Source organism: Myotis davidii, unplaced genomic scaffold (genome assembly GCF_000327345.1).
Source record: "Myotis davidii unplaced genomic scaffold, ASM32734v1 scaffold232, whole genome shotgun sequence".
NCBI lineage: Eukaryota > Metazoa > Chordata > Mammalia > Chiroptera > Vespertilionidae > Myotis > Myotis davidii.
This window is the reverse complement of record NW_006284617.1, coordinates 334,802-341,826: the sequence shown is the minus strand read 5'-3', so window position 1 is coordinate 341,826 and position 7,025 is coordinate 334,802.

The following is a 7,025-nucleotide window of genomic DNA, read 5'->3' as shown; positions in this document are numbered from 1 at the left end:
TCGGAGCAGAGTTAGTGTAAGGTCATGACAAGTGTGGGGATCAGAGCTGTGTAGTAGTAGCAGATGTATGTGACTGATTTTAGCTTAGGTTGCTACTCAGTTGTCTTGATGTTTTTATTCATAAAATATTTGAGACAGATGACCTCAATATCTTTTGTTTCAAATTTTTATTAATGAAAATATCATCACAACAATTTTAGTTTTTAAAACTCCAGGAAAATTGTTTTAATTAAATTTCAGAAAGTGGTTACAGTATAGTATAAGCAAAAAGATACAGTATGTTATTGATACTTACAAAGGTGAAAATAATTTGCTTCTTAACATTTTATATACTTAAATTCATAGATAATCAACTTTACCACTTTGGGGATGAGAGGAAAAAATAAAGGTGTTTTTATCATCTACTAAATGTGCTTACTGTATGCTCTGTTACATATATGCAAGGCATGGGTGTCAGGAAGTGCAATTGTCAGAATTTTAAATAAACTTGATAGCTATTTGTTTCTGCACAGCACATAACCCTCACATAGGGGCAATCAGGGTAAAACATGAGATTTCCAAGCATTCAGCACTATGAAACACCATTTAAACAGTTAGCCACCATTGCTCAATTGCTATACTACTATGTCTAGTGCACAAAAGTACAAAAGAGGTTACAACTGTGTTGATAAATAATCCCTGAAAAATAAATTATTTTCATCTGAAATGTTTTTATAGAAATGCAGGTCCAGATTACCATTTGGATCCAAAGGTAAACTCCACATGTAAATAAATTTACAGCAATTTTAATGAGTATTTTTGTAAGGATGAGGCAATTGTCAATCACTAGACAGTTTCTGACTATTGAAGAAGAGGGCTGCTTGCTTTTTCTTAAATCAAGAGGCTCTAAATTAGATTATCTGTTTACTTTCAAAGAAAAAGTATGTAACAAAAAATGAAATCGCACCTAAACTCTCTGAACCAATAACAACTTGAAGTTGTCCAGCTCACGAACTTAGAAGATACTTTAATAACAGCAACAAAATACCAAGTAAAATGAAGTTTACCACTTGACACAAAATTAAAACAAGTAAAAACATGGTAAAGATTAACCATTTCAACAGCTAGTAGCTTGTTCCAAGGACTCTAATTCAGTTAGTTGTTCTCCTCCCCTCTCCCAAGTCCTGAGTCAGGGTACTTGCTAAGGGCTCATTATCCTACTAAGGTGCTGCTGCTTCCTCTCCAAGAGACTTGAAGGGATTCTTGGGTGGCGATCTGGACTTGTCTTCTGGAAGGATTCTGGATCCCAGTCTGAATGTTGTTAGTGAGGAAGATCCCGACGCCCAGGAGAAGTTGGGCTTGAAACAGCTGGTTGATGTTGATTCAGAGGTTGATGGAGATGCATCAGGAAAGCGAGATGGAGACTTCTCATGGCTGTAGAGATGTGTGCCTTGAGATTGGAATTGGCTTTGCCCCACTGGGTTGCGGCTCCAGCTTTCGTTCTTGTGCGCAGGATTTTCCCCATGGCTGCCATAGTGGGTATCTGGGAGGCGACTGCAGCGTGCCATATGTACCCGCAGTACAAGGCCATCCACCACGATCTCGTCTAGGGCAGCAATGGCATTCTCAGCATGGCGTTTGTTGAGGAAAGGAACAAAAGCAAAGCCCCGACGTTTTTTAGTAAAGCGGTCTCGTGGGATGTAGACATCTCCAATCTCCCCATACTTCTGGAAGATAACCCGCAGGCTGTTGGTTGTAGTACACGGGTTCAGGTTGTCCACTTTAACAGAGGTCGTGCCGAACACATTGAGAGGAGGGCACGGGTAACTCATGGCCTTTGAGAATTCAGCTTGAGCCCCCACAAACTGAGCCCCCGAGAAACTGACAATCTGGGAAGGTGGCAAGTATGGCACCAACGGCTGTAACGGTTGTTTCCTCCTCTGTTTCACTGCCTTCCACGCATGTGCATGGATACCTTAGTGACAGCAGAATGTTCTACACAGTCCCGCCTATCTCCAGAGCTGAGACCACATGAGAAATACCTATATGTAATTTGAAATAAATTGCAATGCTGATTCATATAAGCTAGAAACATTTCTCTAGTTGGAGACAAAAACAAACAAAATAGCAAACAAACAAACCCATGAACAAGCAGGGTATTAATAATACTAACAGGCAAAGAGAGATTGGCAATGACCAGCAAGGCTTGAATTGTAATCAGAAACTGAATATGAGTTTCCTTATCTGCTTGAAAAAAATAATTGAATTATATTTACTCAAATTGTTGACATCTTTTCTTATGAATCATACCCATTGCACTCCAATAAATGAGCTTGACAATGATAGAGAATATAAAATATTATTTAAGTACTTCTGACCTTCAGTGAGCATTTTGTGCTCTTTGCAAGCCACAATATCTTCTCTATATAATTAATATGGGTTCTGGTTATCCATTGTTGCATCAAAACTTAATGGCTTAGAGGGGTGGGCAAACTTTTTGACTCGAGGGCCACAATGGGTTCTTAAACTGGACCGGAGGGCCGGAACAAAAGCATGGATGGAGTGTTTATGTGAACTAATATAAATTCAAAGTAAACATCATTACATAATACAGCAAATCAATTCAGAGTTTGTTTTCCTATCCCAAAGATGACATCACATTGTAGTCTGGCAGTTAAAATTTATAACATAGATCCAGTCATCTTCAGTTGACTATAAAGTACATAATGTGAGGGCATTTTAAAAAGCCCGCGGGCCATAGTTTGCCCATGGCTGGCTTACACTAACAATTTATCATACTTTTATCTCACAATTTTAAGCCACTGGGATTAATATAGGGGGAAGTAGCGTTTTCTTCTACTCCATTACATCAGCCGAATTAGCTAGGTGACATATGGCTCCCTGGAACTGCTGGGTGTCAGCTGATTCCCATCATACCCCCTTTTCCAGAGTCACTTCATGTCGTTAGCCTGGCAGATTTCTAGTCTAGTTATATTTCTTACATAGCTGCTTAGGTTTATAAAAGACCACAGTAGAAGCACCATTCCTGTTAAAGTCTAGGCCCAGGCCAGTATATAGTATCAATTCTGCATCACTTCTAGGATAGCCTATTGGTCAAAGTAATCATAGGCCAGATCAGGTTCAAAGGGAGGGGGGAAAAAGAATCTCTCAATTAAATTGTGAAGGATTTTCAACCATTTTAAAATCTAGCATAGTCATTCTTCTGAACAGGTAATATTTGCACTTTTTTTTCACATGAAAAATACATTAACCCCCTTCACCAAAATCTTATCCTCTTATGGCAGTGTATGAACATCTAGGACCTTATCATTTTAATTTAGGCCTATGTACAAAAGAGAGGCTTCAGGTACAGTTCCTCCACTTTTATTACTCTTAATCAGAAGTCCTGTGGCATAAAGAAACAGATTATCTGCCTTTCTCACATCTAACATACAATATCGAGATACTTATAGGAGAGCCTTAAGTGAAAATTCTATTCAAGGGGGGGAATCATCCACAGTAATTCTAAAATTCAACTGGGCACATGCTTGCAGCTCCTTGGTTAGGGCCCATTCTCATTCCATGAGTCACCAATTGGCCCTCTGTTACTGTGGTTCAGCCTTCTGAGTTATCTTACCTTCCTTAAAATAATGGTCCGTGTGTAGCTGCTTAGCTTTCTTAGTGTGCTTCCTGTGTGCAAAGGTTGAGGGTACCAAGACTTCTAATTCTAAACTGTTCTTGTCGTTTTTAGTCTAAACTCATGGTGCTTCGAATAGCACAAATTCTGTCTGTCAGGTTGTTTATGATTCTTATTCAGTCTTCACTCCATTAAACAAAAGACACACCCTCACTTCATTCCATGACAAATTCTACCTTGGGCCACCTGTGAGGCTGATGTGGGGTTGCTTGCAAATAAAGTTAGTGAGGAATGCTCTGAAATCTTTCTGAGATCTTAAAAAAGGATCGCATAGCTATACCATAGCTATGCCCTTTCCTTGTTTACCTTGAGACTGCATTTTCCTGTCCAGGTTTTGTTCTTTGCTCTGAGGGCACCGTTCATCTTTGAATCTTCTTAAAAATAAAGGAAACCTTACTTAAAATGGAGTCAGGAAGCCCTGAAGGGGGTACTCTCATGCACCGCCACTGAGATCCCAAACAGTAAGACAAATAGCTGGAGGAAAGAAGAATTTCTCCTTGCTCAGAAAAACACCTTAATTGTCACCTGAACCTCTTTAGCTCATTGCCTTCAGGTTTGGGCTCCTGGTTATAGTCCAGCCAATGAGAATCTACCACACTCAGCCAATGAGTAGCCATTATCGTCCTGAATTCTTCCAAAACCGCCCCTCCTAACCTCCTCTTTTTCCCTTATGAAAGCAACCCTTCTCCTCTGTTCTTCAGACTTGTCCATGGCTCTCCTTTATTGGATTGTCTAAGATTGTCATTCCTTTGCCATTCTCAAAAAAAACCCATTTTGTTGGTAAAACAAATGGCCCTTTTGCTTTTTAAGGTTAATCTTTCCTTGGTTGGAAAGGCTGTCGTGGATACTCTATTCTTTTGTCTACATTCTGTTCTAAAACAGAACAATCCATTTTTACTTATTTATTTTTTAAAATATATTTTTATTGAATTCAGAAAGAAGAAGGGGGAAGGAGAGATAGAAACATCAATGATGAGAGAGAATCATTGATTGGCTGCCTCCCATATGTCCCCTACTAGGGATTGAGCCTGCAACCCGGGCATGTGACCTTGACTGGAATCAAACCCGGGACCTTTCAGTCTGCAGTCCGACACTCTATCCACTGAGCCAAACCAGCTAAGGCAACAATTCATTTTTAAATTAATTTTTATATTTTCATATATTATCAGAGACTTTAAATAAATCAATTAAATTATTCTTTTAAAAATATATTTCTTTTTATTGATTTCAGAGAGGAAAGGAGAAGGAGAGAGAGATAGAAACATCAATGTTGAGAGAGAATCATTGATTGGCTGCCTCCTGCAGGCTCCCACTGGGGATGGAGCCCACAACCCAGGCATGTGCCCTTGGCCAGAATCAAACCCAGGACCCTTCAGTTCATAGGCCAGTGCTCTATCCATTGAGCAAAACCAGCAAGGACTAAATTATTCTTTCTAGATATCTCCTTAGCCAGATGTATGAATTTATTAGGTACACTTGCTATTTTCTGCAATACTCCAAATGATAGTTTTGCTAATCATTTTGTAGCAGATAACTTAGGTGTCTGTTTATCTATGTTGTTACTTTCAGTTATTTCGGATTTAGGCAGAATTATGTCATGGCCTACTAAGGGACAAAAAATATGCATTTTTAAATTTTTGAGCTCTTTAATCACTTTCTCAATAAAAAAAGATATTAGCTCTTAATTACATGAGTTTTTTTTTTTTAAGAGAAGTCATTCTAAGGTAAAGGTGAATTGATGGATATTTTATACCAATTAACAAAAATAGCAGTATACTTGGCAGAAGTGTTAAAAATGATATGGGCTTTTATCCATTCAAAGAACTCTATGTCTTTGTTTTATAAATTAGTTTCATGAGAAAAAAAATCATATAGTAACCATGAAAATCAAGTTTGATTTATGTCAGAGACGATAGTGCATTGAATCAACTTCTGGGTACTTAGATTTGTATCCTGGCTCCACTACAAATAAACCACAATACTTGAGATAGTCAACTCCTGGGCTTAGGTTATGATATCACTTAAATGAGGGAGTTAGAGCAGTTGATCTTGTTGTTCAGCTGTAAACACCACTTACGTAAATTGTTGAAATGTTCATTTTTAAAACTTTGACAATTTAAACAAATTATTAAAACATATTATATTATAATATTAAAAGTCTTTTTCCCAAATGTTAGTTTGCAAGCTTTGTTGGATTCAATTCTATGGCAACATTTTATCTATTTATTTTAGTTTACTCACTTAACATTATCATCACTATTTGATTTGGTCAAGAATAACTTCAGGAACTTTAGAGGTTTGTTATTTAAGGAACTTACTCCTGATTTAAAAATGAGGAAACATGGGATTCTGTTTTACTTTTTCCTTTCACTGTCAATGATTTAGGGCAATAATTCTTCACAAATCTTCATTCCTGTTGTGATAAAGAAGGTCATATATATTGGAAGGTAATTTGAGAATTTCCAAGTATGGCATTAACTTTGTCCTTTCAACTCAAATAATTTGAAGTATAATGGGAACATCTCTTCATGGAATTTATCTTCCTTGCTCAATATTCATATTTCTTTATCTTCCACAAATATCTGTAGACTTACTATTATGTGTACAGACCTGTTCTAGATGCTATATTTTTCTTAGTTTATATATTTACTACATGAAAATATTAAAATTAATGCTATGCTGTGCATTGTAGTTATCTTCACAAGTAGATATGTCTCCTGGGAAGAAATGTGCTGATCCGTATGTACAAGTCTTTGAAATCCATTATAACGTAGTAATATAAATAAATGTAACTCAATACATTTATTTTTTAGTTCCATTTCCAAATTTCCTGAATTTCTAATAATTTTATGACTTTAGAGTTGTGAACCAGAATTACAAAACTAGTAAGTTCTGATTTAGTAACTAATAAGCAATATAGCCTAAAAACACATGTAATCCTGGGAAATAGTGACCCCTCCAGGTCTTTTCGCTTCCTAGTCCTGTGTGAAAATGGGAGATGCAGTGTGAGAGGCCTGTCAGATTTCCCCAGTTTGAGCTCCCATACCTTACTGTCCTACTGCCATCCTCAAACTGCAATATGTGGCGCAAAGATATTAATAATCTTAGGGCATGGCTGTGATTTACTTGAGTCCAGTCTCTTCAGTCCTGAAACAAGTGTATGTCTCACAATGAAATATTATTCAGCCTTAAAAAATAAGGAAATCCTGCCATTAGTGACAACATGGATAAACCTGGAGGCCATTATGTTAAGTGAAATAACGCAGTCACAGAGGGACAAATATTAACATTCCATTTATGTGAGCCATCTAAAATAATGAAACTCATAGAAGCAGAGAATGAAATGATG